Source organism: Anas platyrhynchos, chromosome 5 (genome assembly GCF_047663525.1).
Source record: "Anas platyrhynchos isolate ZD024472 breed Pekin duck chromosome 5, IASCAAS_PekinDuck_T2T, whole genome shotgun sequence".
In the NCBI taxonomy this organism is placed as follows: Eukaryota; Metazoa; Chordata; class Aves; order Anseriformes; family Anatidae; genus Anas; species Anas platyrhynchos.
The window spans coordinates 20,095,165-20,116,343 of record NC_092591.1 but is presented as its reverse complement, the minus strand read 5'-3'; the positions used below and the strand labels follow the sequence as shown (position 1 = coordinate 20,116,343).

Here is a 21,179-nt window from a genome sequence, read left to right as displayed (position 1 = left end):
GGCAACATCAGTTTTCACACCAACACATTGGGCATGACTGGGGGGACATACAAATATCTAGAATATAATCACTGGAGGAAAAACAAAACAAACTAAAACAACCAGCTAAGCTCTCAATATTTATGCTATTTTTTACTTTTGGGGTAAAAAATAACAAATATATATATATATATATACTTATTGTTGACTGGAGCATTTCTGGAAGAAGTTCTTTTATTAAAGGATCAGTCAGTTCATTTTTATGTGTGTGAGCTCTTTCACATGGTAATCTGGAATGTTGTACAGGAGTCAGTGATTATATAATTAAATAGATTGATCTATAAAATTATTTTTTCTTGGCTATTTTTAGTTGTTGTGATTGAGTATGTGATCTAATTTTCAGGAAACAAGATGAAATAAATCTAAAGCTGTAGAACCAATCTTTCTGAACCACTTTGATGCTCAGTTGCTGTGGTTTATCATATAAAACTTCTATGTGTTCAACGCATTATTCAGCAGAGACTGATGACTAGTAAAACATGTTGTCCCCTTTGCAGAAAGGAGGTGATAACAAATGGGAAATACACTAACAATAAGAAAAGAACATCAGTTTCTTCATCAATCATGATTTCCTTAAAGGACAGTAAGAAAATTGTTCAAGTAATTTTTCTGGGCTGAGAGAATCAGTTTCATTTACGCTAAATAATATCATTTTAAAAAATTATTTTATAATCTGAAAATGTATATACATATATATATATATTAAATAATATGAAAAATATAATATTTAAGGTAATATAACTTTTCTCATTTGATTTATTTGCCTAAATAGTTTTGTAGGTTAGATCTCACACTGCCATAACTGATCATAATTTAAAAAAATATGATTTACCAGTCAGCAGTGAAATAAAGTGAATTAACTGTTCTGTGACCTATGTAAAGGGTGACATATCATAGGAGGGGCTACACAAAAGAATTATAACTACACGGAGAGGAAATGCTGTACTATACATATACCAATCTCATCTTGGGTCCATCTTGATTTGTCCATGCATGCCCATGCAGTTTTCTCTGCTAATCTTGTGAAAATAAAAACAGGGAAATTAACTGTACCTCTGTGAAGACAAAGAGCTAATTTCATGATTAATCCTGTAACTATTTGTGTATTGTTCTTGTTCATAGTCTTACGAAAGGGCAGCAACCTTGAATGGATGTCTTATAGTGCAGAGCAACCAACAAATTCAACCCTTTGGGTAATATGTCCAGTGAAAAAAATATATTTATGCAACCAGAAGATGAATGATACACTAATATCCAGTTTTCTATGGATTGGGTACATGGACCCTCTAAAAAGTCAGGAAAATGGCTAGATAAAATACGCTGTAAATGTATCATTATACAGAAAACATTAAAAGAACGTTACAGCTGTTTGAGGAAATTCACAGTTTAGAGTGAAATGCACCATATGGCCTTCAATACCTAGACACAACAGGGTGCATTAAAAAAGCTATTTAGGTGGTTCCCCATTGTGCCAAGGCTCTTGAGGACATATGGCACCTTTCACCTTTAACTAACATTTTCTTTCATTCATTATTTTCCATAGCCACCTTAAAGATTCTTTGAATGTCATTTTTGTTTCCAGTTATATGTGTGAATGAACATGTATATGAGAAAGAAAGGGAGAGGGAAAGGGTTTCCTCTTAGAAGATATAATTTTATTAGAGGCTGATTCTGAGCTAAATTTGGCAATCCTCATTGCTTCAGAGACTAGGAACAAGTGAATTTCTGATGATGTATTCAAGATGTAAAAAAGAATAAAGAGAAGTCTCAGCATCAAATCGGAAAATGAAAATAATATCATACAATAATGCCCTGGTGTATAACTGGACTCCAAGATGTGATGATAATAGGAATAATTGTAATAGTAATTGCAATAACAACAATAGTGATAACAATAGTAATAACAGTAACACTACATAAACGATGAGTATTTTTAACAATGAACTATAATGATTTAGCTATATAAACTCACAGGAAAATAAAAAATTCTCTCTTTAGAAAGTGCATACCAGAGAGTTGATTTATTTCCTTATTTGAAGAATTCTTGATGCTGTCGTGGTTCCGCTCGAGTGGGCAGCCGAGCTCCACCACAGCCGCTCTCTCACTCCCCCTCCTCAAAGAGGAATGGGGAGAAAATATGTGAAAGGGGCTCAAGGATTGAGATAAGGACGAGAAAATCACGCAATAATTAGTGTAACGGGCAAACCAGACTCAGCATAAGAAGACAGATAGTAAGATTTATTGCTCATTACTAACAAGCTAGAGAAGTGAGAAACAAAGGAAAGAAACCAAAAGCACCTTCCCCCCTCCCATCCACCCTCTTCCACCTCCTCCCCCCGAGCGGCGCAGGGGAACAGGGGAATGGGGGTTATGGTCAGTCTACAGCACTTCTTCTCTGCCGCTCCTTCTCGGTCACTCTCGTCCCCTGTGCTGTGGGGTACCACCCACAGGATGCAGTCCTTGATGAACTGATCTGGCGTGGGCTTCCCACAGGCAGCAGCTCTTCCAGAACTGCTCCAGATATGGGTCCGTACCACGGGGTCCATCCCTCAGGAGAAAACTGCTCCAACCTGGCTCCCCTACGGGCAGCAGCTCCTGCCAGATCACCTGCTCCTGCGTGGTCTCCTCTCCACGGGCTACAGGTCCGGCCCGGAATCTGCTCCGGCAGGGGTCTTCCACAGGCGGCAGCCTCCGTCGGTGCAGGGCCACCTGCTCCACCGTGGTCTCCTCCACGGGCTGCAGCGTGGAACCCTGCTCCACCGTGGTACTCCATGGGCTGCAGGGGGACATCCTGCTTCACCATGGTCCTCACCACAGGCCGCAGGGGACTTCTGCTCCGGCGCCTGGAGCACCTCTCCCCCTCCTTCTACACTGACCTTGGCGCCTGCGAGGCTGTTTCTCACTCCCTTGACTCTCCCGGCTGCTGTGTGGCGCAGCGTTTTTTTCCCTGTCTTAAATATGCTCTCACAGAGGCGCAAAACAACATCGCTTATTGGCTCAGATCTGGAAAACAACGGGGCCCTTCCCAAACATGGGGCAGCTTCTAGATCTTTCTCACAGAAACCACCCCTATGGCCCCCTGCTACCAAAACCTTGCCACGTAAACCCACTACACTCAGGCAAATACATAAAATAATAAATTGGATTTATTAATATTATTAATAAATAAAATAATAAATTGGATTTACCAATGGCTTGGTTTCGTTCATTGCTGTGTCCCTTTCTGATTGCTTCTCCTTGCAAATCAGTGCCTGACCGGTGACTTTCTTTTATATAATCAGATTCACCTCCACACCCGGTGCTGGCACTCGCTCTGTTTTTAATTAGGAAGCAAAAGCTTATTGCAGACAAGTATTTCTCCAGGACAATCCTCTTGCAAGGCTGCATTTTACACTATATATAGTTCATCTAGTGGCAATTTAACATTGCCATCAAACATTCATTATAGCATCAGAATGGAATTTGCATCATATCTTTGTGCTTCCTTTACAATGCTACTGCACAAGGATCCAGCAATTAATTCACCCAGCAGCAGGAGCTCAGACAAGTGCTATCAGCAAGGCAGAGCACCACTGAAGCCTCTCTTTACATGGACTGCATTGCTGTCCACTGAGTAACCACTACAGCAGCCCACAATGAGGGTAAATTAGACATTTTGAGGGCTATTCAGCAGTGTTCCTTTAGCCAGAAAACAAGACAGGCTATTTAACAGAGGTACTTCTGAAATCATGATTCGTCAGAAAGGCACACTGGAGCTAAATTCCCAGTGAGGTCTAGATTTAACTGTGGAATGGGACAAGAACATCTTTGGTCCCATACGAAAGTGTCCTCAGGGTCGTCTTCTGCCTCGGGGTTGAAATCTTGTAGCAGAATTATTTATTAGTACCAGCTAATATTTTTTTTCTAGCATAGATAAAGCAAATCACCACTTGCAAACTTCAAAGAAGGCCAAATGGAGGAAGACACCTGTTTAATGCTTATATGACATTTTTGAATGAGGTTGGGGTGAAAGGGAGAAGGAAAGTGGGAGTGAGAAATCATGGATATCACATTAATAATAACATGATAACAATGTTTACTTAGAAATTTTCCATTTCAGTGCTTTTTGACAGAGGTGGGGTGTTGGGAATTGGCATAATTGTTCGATCTAAGCTTGCTTTAAGCAACCAGGGGTAGGCCTTAGAAATCTCAGGGCCTGCTGTAGCTGAGCAAACCAAGCTGCCAGAGTAACTGTGAGAAGCTCCCACGGCAATGACTCCCACATCACCCAATTAAGGAACTCAGAAAATATTGTTATCAGCAGCTGGCCTCAAGGACTAGGCCTACGCGACCGTTAAGCACAAAGGGGGTTGTTTTCCTAACATCTAATCAAAAGGTGGTATTATTTCTTAACAGTTTGTCTGGGTGCTTTTGACCAATAATCTTGTGTGAAACACTGTCCACCCCTGTAAAATTCACTATAAAAGTTGGGCTATTCGGGCAATAAAATGGTGAAGCATGATCTGACTCTACTGGTGTCTGTCGGGCTTTCGGCCGTGCTTCGCAACAGTGGGGTTTTCAAATGCTTGTATTATTGTCTTTCTTGGAAAAAGGTTGACATTAAACAGAAAACAAAAAGTTTCTAAAGATCCCCAAATTCTCCAAGACAAACTGAGTTTTTTTTGTTCCCAATTGCTATTTTAATAAGCAGGCTTCCAAACCAGGCTTCATACAGTGTATATCGTTTCTCCTCTGGGCAGCAGGGAAGCTGCTTTCCATTCAGTTTTAGTAATAACCTGAGTTTAAATCTCTTCCTGCAGAATTACAGTGGTGTGTAAGAGGAAGTGTAAGTGCAGTGTAAGAGGAAGAAGAAAATGGCCAAGAATATTTCACCTGTCTGTGAGGACAGGACAAGGGGCAATGGCCACAGAATGGAGCAGAGGAAGTTCTGTACCACTATGGTGGAAGGTGACGGAATACTGCACGAGGCTGCTCAGCTACCTTCTCTGCAGTTATTTTTGACTTGTATGGATGCCTCCCTATGACATTTCATCAAGGGAACCTTTTTTGCTAACGGTGTTGAATGCGATGGCCTCTTGAGGTCGCTCCCAAGCCCTAGAATTCTGTTATTTCTTTCTTCTCCATACGCTGTTGCAAACCAAAGGCAAAACAGTTAGAGCTTACAACACAGTTCTCAATCTGGTAACTAAAGGTAAAAGGAAACCCAAGGCAGCTCCTCATAACAACCACCCTAAAAAAGACAACCTCAGAGGTTACAGCAAACGGAGAAGAGGACAAGGCCAACCGAAAGCAGCTTTTCTTACCGTGTTGTACACGCAGAGGACCTTCATGCGGCGCTGCGGCAGGGCTCCAAGGCTGGCACCAAGGGCAAATGAAAGCTGGGCACACACAGCAACGGCCCAAGAGCCTGGACCCCTGCCTTACAGGGGGGCTCCGAGGAGCCATTGACAATTTCAAGCGCCCAGGGAACCAGAGCATCAGCACCCTGAGTTACAGGGCTGCCCTGGGCCCAGAGGCCGCGGGAGGCTCCTTCTCCCCAAAGTGGGGAATCCACAAGCCTGCATCCCGCTAACGGGTCAGGCACCCCACAGCTGCCAGCGGAGCAAAAGGCTCCGGACCAAAGCCTGGTTAAGGCGGGTCCGCAACACCCATGGAACCGCAGAGCTCAACCTTTCCCCCGCCAGCGGAGCCAGATGGCCAAATGCCGAGGCTCGGGCCCCAAGCCCTGCTTACAGGGAGGGTGAAAACCCGGCCCTACTTCTAGTGGCCCCAGGCCCATGGAAAGCGGGGGACACGGAGACCCACCTGGCTACAGGGGGCTCCTTGCAGGGAGAGACACGGGGCTACGCTTGACCCTGCTTACAGGGCGGTACCCCACGCACCATCAATTACAGTGATGCCAGAGACGTCCAGAAGCCGAAACGGCTTCTGCCGAGACCCAATTGGACAACGCACCCCAGCTACGGGGTGCTGAAACACAGCATGCATCATAATTTATCGTTCATCTCCTTTAGAGAATCTGTTTTCACAGTATTCATATAGGCCATATTATATATATATATATCGCTTTTATATTGCTTTTTATGCAATAGTTGGCATTATAGCGTAGGCATCAGTCATATACTAAGTTTCCATAGTCCATCACGTTTAGACAAATAGTTTAGACAAAGAGCCAGACGGCTAAAATTAAGGGGGTGGGGAATTGGCTCTGCCCTGACTACAGGGAGGCCCTGGGGTCCGGCAAGCTCCACAGTCCTCCCGGGTGCGGAGAGAGCAGCTGTGCCCCTGATTACAGGGGGCCGCTCCCCCCAGGCAGCCAAAGGAGCAACAAGGCAAAAGGCCGATTACAATCGCAAAGACCCGAGCCCTGCTTACAGGGAGGTCGCCCAGCACAAAACAATCCAGGCACCTCATGTGCCAGCACTGCTCTCCTCTACCTACAGCCCCGCTAACAGGGCGAAGCCTTTGCCCAGGGTGTCCTCCTCTTTGCCCGTCTTCCATCTGCCGCTCGCTCTTGCCTCGCCGTTCCACACGACGCCTCCTCCTTCTTCTGCGCTGGCTGCTGCAAACAAAGCACAAGCCATTAGACATGGGTTCGAAGCTCCACCTCCTGTGCCCGACAGAAACATGGAACCCAAGACCCTAAGGCAGGGCCCCACTCCACCCACCCCCCAGACAAGGAGAGCCTCAGAGGTCCTCCTCCCCCTCTGCCATAACAAGGCCAACCGAAAGCAGCTTTTCTTACCGTGTTGTACACGCAGAGGACCTTCATGCGGCGCTGCGGCAGGGCTCCAAGGCTGGCACCAAGGGCAAATGAAAGCTGGGCACACACAGCAACGGCCCAAGAGCCTGGACCCCTGGCTTACAGGGGGGCTCCGAGGAGCCATTGACAATTTCAAGTGCCCAGGGAACCAGAGCATCAGCACCCTGAGTTACAGGGCTGCCCTGGGCCCAGAGGCCGCGGGAGGCTCCTTCTCCCCAAAGTGGGGAATCCACAAGCCTGCATCCCACTAACGGGTCAGGCACCCCACAGCTGCCAGCGGAGCAAAAGGCTCCGGACCAAAGCCTGGTTAAGGCGGGTCCGCAACACCCATGGAACCGCAGAGCTCAACCTTTCCCCCGCCAGCAGAGCCAGATGGCCGAATGCCGAGGCTCGGGCCCCAGGCCCTGCTTACGGGGAGGGTGAAAACCCGGCCCTGCTTCTAGTGGCCCCAAGTCCGATAAATTATGATGTTTCAGCATGCATCATAATTTATCGTTCATCTCCTTTAGAGAATCTGTTTTCACAGTATTCATATAGGTCATATTATATATATATATATAGCTTTTATATTGCTTTTTATGCAATAGTTGGCATTATATCGTAGGCATCAGTCATATACTAAGTTTCCATTGTCTAAACTATTTGTCTAAATGTGATGGACTAAGAGCCAGACGGCTAAAATTAAGGGGGTGGGGAATTGGCTCTGCCCTGACTACAGGGAGGCCCTGGGGTCCGGCAAGCTCCACAGTCCTCCCGGGTGCGGAGAGAGCAGCTGTGCCCCTGATTACAGGGGGCCGCTCCCCCCAGGCAGCCAAAGGAGCAACAAGGCAAAAGGCCGATTACAATCGCAAAGACCCGAGCCCTGCTTACAGGGAGGTCGCCCAGCACAAAACAATCCAGGCACCTCACGTGCCAGCACTGCTCTCCTCTACCTACAGCCCCGCTAACAGGGCGAAGCCTTTGCCCAGGGTGTCCTCCTCTTTGCCCGTCTTCCATCTGCCGCTCGCTCTTGCCTCGCCGTTCCACACGACGCCTCCTCCTTCTTCTGCGCTGGCTGCTGCAAACAAAGCACAAGCCATTAGACATGGGTTCGAAGCTCCACCTCCTGTGCCCGACAGAAACATGGAACCCAAGACCCTAAGGCAGGGCCCCACTCCACCCACCCCCCAGACAAGGAGAGCCTCAGAGGTCCTCCTCCCCCTCTGCCATAACAAGGCCAACCGAAAGCAGCTTTTCTTACCGTGTTGTACACGCAGAGGACCTTCATGCGGCGCTGCGGCAGGGCTCCAAGGCTGGCACCAAGGGCAAATGAAAGCTGGGCACACACAGCAACGGCCCAAGAGCCTGGACCCCTGCCTTACAGGGGGGCTCCGAGGAGCCATTGACAATTTCAAGTGCCCAGGGAACCAGAGCATCAGCACCCTGAGTTACAGGGCTGCCCTGGGCCCAGAGGCCGCGGGAGGCTCCTTCTCCCCAAAGTGGGGAATCCACAAGCCTGCATCCCGCTAACGGGTCAGGCACCCCACAGCTGCCAGCGGAGCAAAAGGCTCCGGACCAAAGCCTGCTTAAGGCGGGTCCGCAACACCCATGGAACCGCAGAGCTCAACCTTCCCCCCGCCAGCGGAGCCAGATGGCCGAATGCCGAGGCTCGGGCCCCAGGCCCTGCTTACAGGGAGGGTGAAAACCCGGCCCTGCTTCTTGTGGCCCCAAGCCCATGGAAAGCGGGGGACACGGAGACCCACCTGGCTACAGGGGGCTCCTTGCAGCGAGAGACACGGGGCTACGCTTGACCCTGCTTACAGGGCGGTACCCCACGCACCATCAATTACAGTGATGCCAGAGACGTCCAGAAGCCGAAACGGCTTCTGCCGAGACCCAATTGGACAACGCACCCCAGCTACGGGGTGCTGAAACACAGCATGCATAATTTACCGTTCATCTCCTTTAGAGAATCTGTTTTCACAGTATTCATATAGGTCATATTATATATATATATATATCGCTTTTATATTGCTTTTTATGCAATAGTTGGCATTATGTCGTAGGCATCAGTCATATACTAAGTTTCCATTGTCTAAACTATTTGTCTAAATGTGATGGACTAAGAGCCAGACGGCTAAAATTAAGGGGGTGGGGAATTGGCTCTGCCCTGACTACAGGGAGGCCCTGGGGTCCAGCAAGCTCCACAGTCCTCCCGGGTGCGGAGAGAGCAGCTGTGCCCCTGATTACAGGGGGCCGCTCCCCACAGGCAGCCAAAGGAGCAACAAGGCAAAAGGCCGATTACAATCGCAAAGACCCAAGCCCTGCTTACAGGGAGGTCGCCCAGCACAAAACAATCCAGGCACCTCACGTGCCAGCACTGCTCTCCTCTACCTACAGCCCCGCTAACAGGGCGAAGCCTTTGCCCAGGGTGTCCTCCTCTTTGCCCGTCTTCCATCTGCCGCTCCCTCTTTCCGCTCGCTCTTGCCTCGCCGTTCCACACGATGCCTCCTCCTTCTTCTGCGCTGGCTGCTGCAAACAAAGCACAAGCCATTAGACATGGGTTCGAAGCTCCACCTCCTGTGCCAGAAAGAAATGGGGAGGACTTTCAAGTTTGTGTTCATTAGGGTGGTTGTTTTGAGGAGCTGCGTTTGGATCCCTGGCTTTGTCTTACCAACACCAACTTAAATCAACTTTTCTCACCATCCTGAGGCACAGAGCTCCTCAAGCTACTTCTGCCGTGCGGCTCCAACCCTGGGTAAGTAGGGTAGGGCGCACACAGAAGCAGCCTGAGCACCTGCACCCTTGCTTACAGAGTGGTCACACAGTAGAAAACCAACCCGGGCACCTAATGTGCCAGCGCTGTTCTGCTTACTGTAGCCCTGCTGACAGGGCAGTGCCTTTACTTTTCCCCCTCTTCAGTCTTCTGGTGGTCTTCTTGTCACCCATTGTTGCGTCACAGTTCCACATGACACGTCTTCTTTCTTGTGCACTGGCTGCTACCAGCTGAAGTCCTTACCTGTTGACAGGGCAGTACCTTTGTCCAGGCTGTTTTTTCCTTCATTCATCATTGCTGCTACTCTCCTCTTCTTACTCATTCATACTGTTCATTCCCTTTGATTTATGTTGTGTTTTTTTTCCCCTAGCACCTGCTGCCAAAGGAACAACATACAGCTTAAATGGAGATTACTGTCTACCAGTATCTGCTCCTAAAGACCAGCTATCTAGCAAATAAAAATTACTACACATTGCATTTTTCTTAGCATTCTTGTTTTTCTTCTTTCATATACTCTTTTTTTGTTTTTTTTTTTTGGTTTTTTTTTTTTTACATCATCCATTCCTCCATGCTATCGCTGAGAGTTAGCCAATAGGGACATCTGAACAAGGCTTTCTCCAACTTTCTCACAACCTCATCAGGAGAATTAAAAATAAAGCCTCCATCAACCATCCCACCACACCTACAGACATTGGTTGTATTAGCGCCTACCCAAAAATCCCAAACCGACTCCATGCTGCCGCCCCTTCCAGTCCCCTCAGCACGGCCCTGCTCACTCACCGCTCGCCCCCCCTCCATTACCTCAGCCCAGGCGGGCTCCTCAGCACCGTCTCCTCTTCTCCCCACATCGTCCCGTGCAGCCCCCCGACACCGCCCCACCACACTCCCACTCGGTACCGACACCTCACCGCCCCCCGATGGGGCTGCGCACCGCGATCTCCTCAGGAGGACAGGCCGGCAGAGCGCGCAGCTGCAGCACATCCACCGTCCGCTCATGCACTGACCAGACGGGTTACCTCACAAAGCCTTATATACCCGCCCGGCCCGCCCACCAGCCAATAGCAACGCGGAACGGCACCCGCCACTTTTGCCTTGGCAATCGCGCCCGCCCATTGGTGGAAATGGGCTCGCGGCCGGCTTTGATTGGTCGAGGCCTCTGAGGGTAACGGCTGTTGCTGGCGGCGCCGAGGTGCCCGCGGCCCTGCCCGTCACTCTGTCAATTATGAGGGGGTTGTGTCCGTCACAGCGGCCCGCGCCCTGCGGAGGGGCCCTGGGAAAACCCGTGCGCACCCGGCCAAATAAAAAGCTAAAAACCGCCTGTTTGCAAGTGTTCTGTCCGGGAACATGTTATACATCCCTTTCCAGGAAATAGGTGGCCCCAAATTAATTAAAAATACATATTTTGGTTAATAAATTTTCCACAGAAATTTCTAATATCACTGCCTCCACAAAAAAAATCCCTTTGACCTCAGAAATATTTCTGAGAAAAGGGAATATTATTACAGGGAAAACAGTTAAAAAAAGAAGCCTGATGTCAGGTAGCCCTTTCTCAAATCTTCTTACAGACTCTGATCTAACTTGCTCTTAAAACTCTAAAGAAATATCATATCCTACCACAGCAGTTTATTCTTTAATTTCAGGCTGCAGTTTTTGAACTTTTACTGCCAGGGTCACAAGAGTGTCTGAGCAGCTCAGCTGTGGCAAAAAGCATTCAGCTGAGATCTATTTGGCAGCTGTGCATCCCTAGCTCTTGACTCTTTTTTCTTGAGTGGAAGGCATACTAAAATGCACTTCATTTTACAAACATGTTAATGAAAACGAGTATTTTAACTATCTACTTGTCATGAGAAATACAAATAATTTTAAAGGTTTTATAAAAGTAACTGATTGAAAAATGGTAAGCTTCGGTTAAGCTGAAGTAAACAGGCCCAGGTCAGGGTAGATTTTAGCCGTGCAGCCTCTCAAATGTGGTGGTGTTGCTGCACCCCCATAAATTCTGATGTACCTGGTTTTCTTGTCCTGCAGCTGATGACAGCTTGTGGCTTGTACTGGGAGAGAGGGGGTCTAAGAGCTTTTCAGGGGGTACCAAAGGATTTCTGTGGATTGTGGAGCCTGGAGCATATCCCCCAGGCGAAGTCAGCACTTACCACATGGTTTCTAATGTTTCAGCAACTTGCACAAAAGCACGTATTACAAGTCATATCCACATATCAGATCTTGCCTGCGAATTTAATGCTTTGTGTATTTTTCTTTGTTTATTGGTTTTTGACAAAGGTATCATTCCAACTGTCCTTCTCAGCTCTACCTTGCAACAGCACACACATTCTGCCTCAGAACTGCCTTTAGTAGCTGTCACTAATACAGGAGCAACTCCTTATATTAATGTGATTTACACAAAAGTTGTAGAAAACAGTAAATTTTCAGTATAGTCTAATGAATACTGAGATCTTTGCAACACAAGGTGTAAAAACTAAGGGATCCTACGATACATGGCAGAGCCAGCTGCTGATAGCAAGCCCTGCTGTAAAGATTTTGAAGCCTTGATTATGTAAATAAGGGAGATTATTCCATCCACAAAATTCTAGCAAGATAATCATCAAACAATAAATCACCACAACTCAGGCAAACGCAAATGAATTTTTAACATTATCACCATAATTACAACTGTATTGCTGTTATTATCTGAGCAGCATAGAGGACATCAGGCCCTAGATATTATTCCCCACTGGTTGCAATTTAAATTGGTTGACATTATTTAGTCTGTAGGGACATTGTGTAGAAATGGATTCAGTTTTCCGAAATTGGACTCGGCTTCTCTGCAGCCATGATTTCCACTTGCCTGGTACCCTGGTTTCTGGCTGATTCAGACACGTCAAAGACCTAATCCAAAGCATACTGAAGGGAACACCAGCCTTCCTACTGCTATCAAGAAACCCAAAATCTAGTCCTAGGCCTCCCCATTTGTTAAAAATACGACAGTCGCAGCAGAAAAACTCTTTCAATCTCTCGTGCCTAAACTCAGTTTGATTGTCAGCCCTAACTGACTCTAGTTTTCTAAGATCTGAGCACAATTCAGCAGAGCAGGTATACACACACTTAACTCTTACTAACACATCCCCTCAGCTTTCTTTGGAGCGTGCCCCACTGCAAACACCCACGAAATGGCATGTTCTCAAGGGTAAAGCATGGTCATTTGCTGCCTTTTACTTGGAACAGCCACTTTCCGAGCTGTAAGAAAAGCCAGGCTTGGAGCTCCCTAGAAGTATGCTGCAGCAGGAGTTCCTCAGTACATTATGTCACAGGTACCTATAGTGTTTCAACAAACTAGATGATGTTTCACTGGAGGTTAATTTATGTTCAAACATAATCGATTATAGGGATTTGGGACAGAGCTATGTTGTGAATTTAGGTGGCAAAGGATGAGATTTATTATAAATACATTTATAGAGGAGGAAAATGTCGGATGGCTTGGGAAATTTAGAGATATTGAAAGAAGAATTTGACATCTATATTAACTAAAGCCCTAAATGGGCTGGGCTTGTTTACATTGCTTCAGTCTTATTACAGGGTGAATTTTACCAGCTGTCTTGCTGAGCAGTCATTTAGCCTTAAACTATAGTTAAAACTGTCATGGTTTTAAGCAAATTATATTGCGTAAAGTAATTATTTCCCTAACTGCAAAGAGGATCCAGGTAGCTTGTGAATCTCATTTCCGAAAAAAAGGAGCTAGCAGAGCGCCCTCTGCACAAAATATAGGAATGCAGAGTTAAGGATTTGGAAATGTCTCTGTAATCCAGAAAAGTGCAGGAAGGCTTGATTAGTTAGTGGTATACATTTAGTTAGTGCTATACATTTGGGTATGGAGGAGACAGGAAGGAAGTCGATTTCTGCCAAGCCAATCTGTTAATTACACAGATTGACTACTAATTCCAGAACATCAAGGCAGAACTTGTTTCTTTACAAGGTGTTCCTGCACCAATAAATGTTAATCCTCATGATTAATACAAACTTTACACTTACTTTGTCTGAGGGGGAATTGCCAAAGAGCCATTTTGGAGAAATAAACTACAGCAATTAGAGGTTAGCCAGGATAAGGAGGCATGCAATGGGCAGAGGTCTCACAGATCCCTAAAATCACCACTTGCAGCTGACGCTCTCCACGTGTAACAGGAAGGCTCCACTATGCTCATTTGAAACTGCTGTGGGGCCTCAAAACCTTGATCTATTCAAAAATGTGATGGCCTTTCTGCTGTATGCATTGTGGCAAACCACGGCTGGTGTCTGGGAGAGATGCTCACTTAGCTCCATACCACGTGGATAAAGAGCTCTCAGCTACTCAGTGTCGTGGTTCCACTCGAGTGGGCAGCCGAGCTCCACCACAGCCGCTCTCTCACTCCCCCTCCTCAAAGAGGAATGGGGAGAAAATATGTGAAAGGGGCTCAAGGATTGAGATAAGGACGAGAAAATCACGCAATAATTAGTGTAACGGGCAAACCAGACTCAGCATAAGAAGACAGATAGTAAGATTTATTGCTCATTACTAACAAGCTAGAGAAGTGAGAAACAAAGGAAAGAAACCAAAAGCACCTCCCCCCCCATCCACCCTCTTCCACCTCCTCCCCCCGAGCGGCGCAGGGGAACGGGGGAATGGGGGTTATGGTCAGTCTACAGCACTTCTTCTCTGCCGCTCCTTCTCGGTCACTCTCGTCCCCTGTGCTGTGGGGTCCCACCCACGGGATGCAGTCCTTGACGAACTGATCTGGCGTGGGCTTCCCACAGGCAGCAGCTCTTCCAGAACTGCTCCAGATATGGGTCTGTACCACGGGGTCCATCCCTCAGGAGAAAACTGCTCCAACCTGGCTCCCCTATGGGCAGCAGCTCCTGCCAGATCACCTGCTCCTGCGTGGTCTCCTCTCCATGGGCTACAGGTCCGGCCCGGAATTGGCTCCAGCAGGGCTCTTCCACAGGCGGCAGCCTCCATCGGTGCAGGGCCACCTGCTCCACCGTGGTCTCCTCCACGGGCTGCAGCATGAAACCCTGCTCCACCGTGGTACTCCATGGGCTGCAGGGGGACATCCTGCTTCACCATGGTCCTCACCACAGGCCGCAGGGGACTTCTGCTCCGGCGCCTGGAGCACCTCTCCCCCTCCTTCTACACTGACCTTGGCACCTGCAAGGCTGTTTCTCACTCCCTTGACTCTCCCGGCTGCTGTGTGGCGCAGCGGTTTTTCCCTGTCTTAAATATGCTCTCACAGAGGCGCAAAACAACATCGCTTATTGGCTCAGATTTGGAAAACAATGGGGCCCTTCCCAAGCATGGGGCAGCTTCTAGATCTTTCTCACAGAAACCACCCCTATGGCCCCCTGCTACCAAAACCTTGACACGTAAACCCACTACAGATGCTAAAAGCCCCACTGAGGGGAACCCACCTCTCTTTTTGTGTTCTCCTTTAGTTTTCAAAAATTGATAACCTGAATATGTGCTAGATACCTTCTGGATATGTAATCAAATAAGTCCTCTGTGGAAGCTGCCATGATTGTCTTCTGTCTTAATATTGTCATCCTGAGTAAATCTGCTACATCTATGCTTATATAGTAATACAATGGTAATATTATGCTTATATGCTGCCTAAGACATCAGGACACCTTGCAATCTTTTCCATATTTATTCTGATTCATGTTTGTTTCTGAAAAGTAGGAAAAACTTCTGAATGAAGTCGTGGAGAGTCTCAGAACTAGATTCAGAAAAGAGCAAAGTGTTGTAAGATTGATTATTGCAGCAACCAATCTCTGGTCTCCTTAATTCCTAGCATCTCTTTGCTTGAATGAAGTGCTTACTTCTTTACTTCATGCCTATGAGGAATTAAGCATCTATGAGATGGAAACAGCCAGCCTATTGAGGCAGTGAAATGCCAACAAGAGTCAAAAGGATAATGTCAGAAGAGGATGCATTAAGGTCAACTTTGAAGACTATGGTAGTCTTCTACTTCTTACTACTCAGTGCTGTAAGGATGCTCTTATCCCCCAAATGGGATTCACAGACATCCCTCTTCTCAGGTTAAGTGCCAGAAGGAGATGTGGCATCCACTAGTTATAATTTCATTGATTCCCAGAGTGTGAAAAATTGTTCTGTCAGAGAGGATTTGACTTTACTTCCATGGGAAAATATTAAATGTGATATAATTTGGTATAATAGGGATTTCTCAGTTTCCCTTGATGTATTTAATTCTGCTTTCAAGACATGACCAAGCATTTTGGCTGGAGAGAATAAAAGAATAAGCATGAATTATTCATTAATTTGACTTTTAGAGCAGTTACCTAGAGGAAAGGTTTGAGTTCTTACTTCCAGAAAAAAATATTACAATGAAACACTTAAGGATTGAGAGTGAATAACAACCTAAATAATTACCTATTATTTGTAGAGATCTGTTCCATGTAATTTCTTCTGTCCAGTAGCTGCCATTAATTCTATTCCTTCTGAGGTCTTACTTCTAGGTCTCTATTATAGCTAGAAGAAGTGGAAGATAATACACCACTCATCACTAAAACTTGTTTACAAAGTGAACTGGCTTCCCTCAGAGCTTCAGAGACAGGAATCATAAAATTAGGACTAGGAATACACTGAGTGAAAATTTCATTCTTTTGATTTGACAATCTAAGGGAAAACCAATTAATTACTTACCAGGGAAAAGGTACAATAAGACTCAAGAAGACATTCACAAATATAAATAATCTAGAACAAAATACAATCCTGTAAATTATATATATATATGTATATAGTGGAATCTTTTACAAACCAAGCATCCAAAAAAATAATAGAGAATGACAAAGAAGAAATCATATTTATCCATCATACATTGTAGAACAGTTGTGCTAACAAGATTTGCTGATCTACATCAGCTGTATGTGATTATCTTGTGCTTAATTTGGCCCATCATAAGTTAAATAAAATGTACTTCATATTAGAATATTTACTCTAATAGCAAATTAATAACTAATGCTAAAAGAGTAGACAGCTGGGGACAATATCTTTTATATCCTTTGCTGTTGCTGTAAGTTGAGCAATGATTTGAAAGCATATTAGGAAGAATGTATTGCATCTAACTACCATTTGGATGTACTAGGAAAAATGTCTGAATTAAAGTTGGCAAACAATGTTAGGAAATGAGCCATTAATGAGCTGTACCTAAGACACAGAAAAACAAACCTCCTCTGCATATGAGTGATTAAGTCACCCAGGGAAAATTGTATTAATGAGCCAAAAAAATGGCACATTGTCAAATAAACTAGTATAGTGATTTATGGTAACTCATGTAAATTGTTTTCTCAGTGTAGCTTTCCCTTCCCTTCCCTTCCCTTCCCTTCCCTTCCCTTCCCTTCCCTTCCCTTCCCTTCCCTTCCCTTCCCTTCCCTTCCCTTCCCTTCCCTGCCCTGCCCTGCCCTGCCCTGCCCTGCCCTGCCCTGCCCTGCCCTGCCCTGCCCTGCCTTTCCTTGCTCTGCTCTGCTCTATTTTTCCAAGTTTTAGTTCACTGGAAAAGAGAAAGAAGCATGATGTAGTTATGCTTTTACTTAGTGATATGAGATTCATTCTCAAGGTTTTGATTTTTATCAGGAAAATTAGGGGCTAAGATCTCAGTTCCCCACCACATGATTTTTTTTAGCTATCTTAATATTCTGAGGGGTGGACAAAGACATGATATATCAAGTGTTATCTTGGATTTGTGAAATATTTTCTCAAAAAAACAATCCAATGGAACTTTGGCTTTCAGTTAAATAAGCTCCCTTTGGGAAGGAAAAAAGATGTTTACCTCTAATTCCAAGCAACTCCATTAATTTAGATATTTTGGTTTTATAACAGTATAACTAAGAGCAGGAATTGTCCCAGCTAACACTTGCAAGGAGATCAAAATAAAATAAAGAAATATAATCAACAACAACAAAAAATCAACAAATTGAATAAAAATGTCTTCTCAGGTTTCTTTTCCTAACTACAGATACATTGGTAATTTTGTTTGGTATTGCATTTTTAATGATTTGACTATTTAAAAGAACAGAATTTCTGAAAGTCTCTGAAGCATCATTAAATACAGATTTCTTTTATTCATTGGTACCTCCACCCAACTGCCTTTAAACAGACAAAAACATTCAACTGCCCCAGTTATTATGTGTGTATATGCACGTGTTAATATATTCAGATAAAAAAAAGTCATTTAACACATATGTGCATCAGAATTGAACACACAGAGAGAGAAGAGACTTTACAGACCTTTTAAAAACAATCACTTAAAAAAGGCAGCTATATGTGTGTTTAAAGAGAGGTGAGGGGCATCACCAGAATTTCTCACATTGTACATTGTCAGGATACAAAACATCACACACTTTAACAATTAGAACAAGAATAAAATTATTCTCAGAGATATCAAAGCCACTGTGGAAAAAAAGAATCTTAAAGTAGACTACATCTAAATCTGAAAAATAAAATTTGGGCAGGAAATTAATTAATTAATTAATTAATTAACATAATAAAAACGGTCAATACAATCATAATTCCCTTTGTCTCCATAATGATCTGCTTCTATTTATAAAATTATTTATTATAAATAAATCATGTCAAATAGGGAGTAGTTACTGTAAACTAAAGAGGCAAGAAGAATTTGTTCTTCAAAATATGTGAATAAATTGATTTAAACAATTAATCAACGTTTCAGAATTGTCAGGCATTAAGATCTGTAATATGAGCAGTGGATCAGAAATTGAGTTTACTTTGTTTTTTAAATATTTATTGGAATTGAGTACTGCAAATCTTATTTAAAAATTTTCCCAGATTATAATATTGACTTTATTTTCTTGCATAAGCCAAGTGGAGAAGGTTCTTCTCCTTTCCCTCTCCTACCAACATATGTAGGAATAAAAGAATAGATGAGGGTAAAAAAAGCATGAGTAGTAAAAAAGCATGAGTAAGTGATGCCTTAAGGACATTCCAGCTTTTACTAGTTTTCTAGGGGAAGATTTTCAAAAGACACCAAAGCCACTGACACCGAGGCCATAATATTAAAAGTCATTTAGGTTTGAGTACATTTAGGTTTCCTTGAAAATGACTCTCTTTTATTAGTGTTAGTGTTAGTGTTAGTGTTAGTGTTAGTGTTAGTGTTAGTGTTAGTGTTAGTGTTAGTGTTAGTATTAGTATTAGTATTAGTATTAGTATTAGTATTAGTATTAGTATTATTTTGGTGCTGAGATACAAGGAAAATTAAAGTAACTTACATTTCAGTGCATTGAAATTGTGTTTGAAGAGCTACTACTCTCCACCAAGTGCAAATTCCCAGGAGCAATTCTTCAGCCTGCATTCTTTATTGTAGTTAAAATACAGTCTTTCCCCCTCATTTTAATTAAAATCAAAGATGAATCATATAAATTACAATAGCCTGCAGGGAAAAAAATATATCAACCACAACACCAAAAACAAAACAAAACAAAACAAAAAACAGAAAACCACAAACAACAACAACAGCAAAACAACTCTTATAATCCTAAGTAATACATTGGCTTGCTTCCTATAGTTGCTGTGCTTCTAGCGCTTTCTTATATATATATTTTTATATATATATATACACATATATAATATATATATATATTTCTGGACTACTTGCTACAAGAAACCCATGTTTTTCCATCTCTGACTTTTATTAATCCCCTCTATTTTCTTATTTCCTTGTTCTCTTTATCCTAGTGGTTGACTCTTAGTATCACTACTCAGAGGAATACTAAGGATCAGCAATTAGAGGGCAGGCATCTTTCTCAGTAGCAGACATGTCTGTTTAATGGTGCAAGTTCACACTAATTCCCATGCCTGGGCTTTTATCTGCCCTTTGAGGGTAACAATTCTGGAGGCTTAACAGCCTTGGCTGCCGAAAGTTGAATCAAACTGCTGGTGGCTTTGGCTGCGTTTTCTTCACTCACAATCAAGGCTTTGGAATTAAACCACAGCCTCACTTGATGAAAGCAACATGTTCCAAAAAGCAGCTGTTGATTTGAGGGAAACAGTGGGATTTGGGAGGTAGTTGTTCTGTTTATTTTCTATATGTGGACTTGACTGATTCCTTCCTGTAGGGACAGAAATAGAGCAATAAAGAGCAAAGCTTGGACAAGGCACTGAAGGACATCAATAAATTTCTGCTAACAGCTTTGACCTTTGTAGACATTTGTCTATATTGACTTTTGCCTTTTTAACCTGCAGTTAAACTATGTTTGATTGCCCATCTGTTGTGATAGTCCTACTATTGCCTTCAATGGAAAAATATTTCTTGTATCCCCACAAAACATGGGTGTTTTGTAAAAAGTAGCTGAGAATTCATTTATTGTCCTTTATGTGAATATTCCTACAGTTCAGACTGACTTACTGATCTCAGGGTGCTTCTGACTATCTGATCCATATACGCACTCTAGGCATATTGCAACTCCACTGTGAAGCCTGAGTATGCACCTGCCATTCCAGACACCTTGGATTATTAGGAAGGAAATCTCTATACAAAGGCTGTTGACAGTCACTGTGCATTGGTCATTGTGCATGTGAGATCTCTTCATGTTCCTGACCATAGATTGGTAAACTGATACTCCAGTGTTCACTTCAGATAAACTGAACGTTGTAGTTGAGACTGAATATACCTTACAGAAATTGCCAGACATTTGGGAAATCAGAATCAGATCTTTGGGAAATCAACACAGCTCCCTTGCACCAGTTTACTTAATTTGCAATGTTACTCCTATTTGTGTACTGTTATGGAAGATTTCTGTTACAGATCTTGATAGAAAACTATCCCTTGCTTTACTGGAGCAGGGTGCATAAGGGTCACAGAATATATTGTGTAGAAAGGAAATGGATGGTGTTAATGAAATGAAGATCTGTGTAATGAGTTTTCTCAAAGATAAAAGATATATTTCCTATATCTTTAAAAAGTCATTAAATAAAGACTATATAACTGTGTGGAAGATACAGGAATTTTTTTCTCAAGTCATTACTTTTTCTCTAGAAATGGTTTACTTTAATCAAAAAAAAAAAAAAAAAAAAAAAAAAAAAAAGAAATGCATAAAGGAACCAAGTATTTCTTCCATGCTTTGGTGTTCACTTACAATGCATAGAAATTTTTCTGTGTTAAAGGTAAAAACAGCAAAACTACTTTCTTTATTTCCTTTCACACATCACACAAAACCTTTCACAATGGTTTATCAGTCAGTCATGCTGCAAGCGTGTTCCTATTTGCTGGCTTTTGTTCATTATTTTGATATTCCTGTGAACTTTTATTTCTTTTTTCCTTTTTAATTTAATTTTCACAGAATCACAGAATAATAGGGATTGAAAGGGACCTTGAAAAATCATCTAGTTCAATCCCCCTACCAGAGCAGAAACACCTAGATCATGTCACACAGGAATGCATCCAGGCAGGTTTTGAATGTCTCCAGAGAAGGAAACTCCACAATCCCCCTGGGCAGCCTGTTCCAGTGTTCTGTCACCCTCACCATAAAAAAGCTTCATTTCATATTTAAGTGGAACCTCCTGTGTTCCAGCTTGCTCCCATTGCCCCTTGTTTTTAGATGACATCTATTAGATGTCATCTAGAAGAG

At 43.8% G+C, this 21,179-nt stretch overlaps 1 long non-coding RNA gene across 8 annotated transcripts; it reads right to left on the bottom strand.

The window, feature by feature from the left end:
- Positions 1 to 4,234: 4,234 nt before the first annotated feature.
- On the bottom strand, positions 4,235 to 10,551 carry LOC119716976 (uncharacterized). 8 transcript variants are annotated; one of them, XR_011809564.1, is made up of 5 exons: positions 10,489 to 10,551; positions 8,043 to 9,933; positions 6,785 to 7,859; positions 5,343 to 6,601; positions 4,235 to 5,166 (listed from the first exon to the last, which is right to left on the bottom strand). It is a non-coding gene; the product is annotated as an uncharacterized lncRNA (long non-coding RNA). The 8 variants fall into 8 exon arrangements; XR_011809565.1 differs by having other exon boundaries at positions 10,461 to 10,550; XR_011809568.1 differs by having other exon boundaries at positions 8,043 to 9,930; positions 10,489 to 10,549.
- Positions 10,552 to 21,179: the final 10,628 nt, after the last annotated feature.